This window comes from Gavialis gangeticus, unplaced genomic scaffold, assembly GCF_001723915.1.
Source record: "Gavialis gangeticus isolate Ggan-Ray unplaced genomic scaffold, GavGan_comp1, whole genome shotgun sequence".
Taxonomy (NCBI): domain Eukaryota; kingdom Metazoa; phylum Chordata; order Crocodylia; family Gavialidae; genus Gavialis; species Gavialis gangeticus.
Window position 1 is genome coordinate 26,167,476 of NW_017729032.1, and position 1,845 is coordinate 26,169,320.

Genomic DNA, 1,845 nt, shown 5'->3' on the forward strand with positions numbered 1-1,845 from the left:
CCCATGTTCATCTTGGAGTCAATGATGACTCCAAGATCCTTTTCCGCCTCTGTACTGATAAGAAGGGAGTTCCCCAGCCTGTAGGTATGGTGCTGGTTGTTCCTCCCCAGGTGCATCACTTTGCACTTGTTGGTGTTGAGTGCACTTGCCCAGGTGCATCACTTTGCACTTGTCAGACTTGTATAGGTCTAATTTTTTAATTGGCTGTATACCAATTCTATGGCAATAGTAGGAAGGCATTTATTCCTACCTTGCTAATCCTCTACTCTTCCTTGTGTGGTTTTCCCCTTAGTTAGGTGATACACTGAGGTGAAGTAGTCATTCAGGAGTTCAGCTTTCTCCTGGGTGCTGGTAAGCAGCTCTCCTGAGTTGTTAAGCAATAACCCCACACTCCCATTTGTTTTCCTCCTGTTCCCTATGTAGCTAAAGAAGGACTGTTGTTGTCCTTGATTCCTGTTGCTAATCTAAGCTCTGTCACCACTTTAGCCTGTAGTATCTGTTCCATGCAAATGTGGGCTGTCATGGAATAGTCCTCCTTGGGGCCCATCCCAAGCTTCCATTTTTTATAAGCCTCTTTCTTCTTTCTTAAGAGGACTGTGATTTCCCTGGTTAGCCAAGAGGGCTTCCCAGCCCCTCTATTATCTTTTCTTTGCATGGGAATGGACTGCCTTTGTGCTTCAAGGATCATGTCCTTAAGGAACAACCATTCTTTGTCCCTGGTCCCACAGCACTTGGCTTACTAATGACCTAAGCTCATTGAAATTTGCATTTTTAAAGCCCAAGACTTCAATCCTGCTATCCAATTTGTCTCCCTTAGGTCAGACAGTGAACATGATGGTTTCCCAGTATATTTAAGTTGAGCACAAGGTCATCTCCTTTGGCCAGGACCGAGTCTAGCAGAGCATCACCTCTGGTTGGCCCATACACCACCTGAGTCAGGAAGAGCTCCTCAACATCCCAGGGTGATTGGTGCTTCTGCAATACAGAAGTAATAAAAGAGCAAAAAACACTTACAATAAAATATAATTGAAATTTTAATAGCATAAAGTGAATTAATTTGAGATTTTGATGAAGGTTCAGAAGAAATTGTATTTTTTTCCTCTAACCATTCACCCATCACCCAATTTTTTGCTAGCAAACATCATTTAATAGATGACATACTAAAATTCCCCTTACAGACCCAACACCAGACATGTCAGCTAAGACTAAGTATTCCATTTGCTCAAAGTCACTAAAATGGATTGACTTGAATCTGTCCCCTAGCAAGCAATCTAATTAATAAATTAATAATTAAGTGGCTATATTCTCAGGGCATGGATTCAACAGATTGTATGTAAATAACCATTGTGGACACACAATGATGGCTACCTTACAGGTAGTATAAGCATGTAACTGAGAGAATTTTCTTTCATTTTGGATTGAAGTGTATTCAATTAAAACCTGTACATTTTCCTTGAAATTGTATGTTTCATCAACACTTTACAGCTTCTTATACTATCATGATTCATTTCCACCAGCAAAGGCATCATAGAAAATATGGCAATGGAATTTCAAGAGAGAAACATTTTGGAGTAATTAGTCATTTGCTTGAGACCAACTGCAAAAGAATTTGAATATTCCGACAGCTTTTTGTGAACCCAAGATATATGGGCACGCTAGATGGGAGGGATAGGCTGCAATCAGACCCAGACAGGTTACAGGGGTGGGCGGATGAGAACAGGATGGGTTTCAACACTGACAACTGCAAGGTGATGCACCTGGGGAGGAAGAACCAGAAGCATACCTACAGGCTGGGAAACTTTCTCATCAGTACAGAGGCAGAAAAGGATCTTGGAGTCATTATTG

The 1,845-nt window shown here is 41.4% G+C and overlaps 1 protein-coding gene across 1 annotated transcript in view; it reads left to right on the forward strand.

The window, feature by feature from the left end:
• Positions 1-1,845, forward strand: part of CNTN5 (contactin 5) — a 1,308,168-nt gene that overhangs the window by 881,981 nt on the left and 424,342 nt on the right. The gene's annotated exons all lie outside the window — the stretch shown is intronic.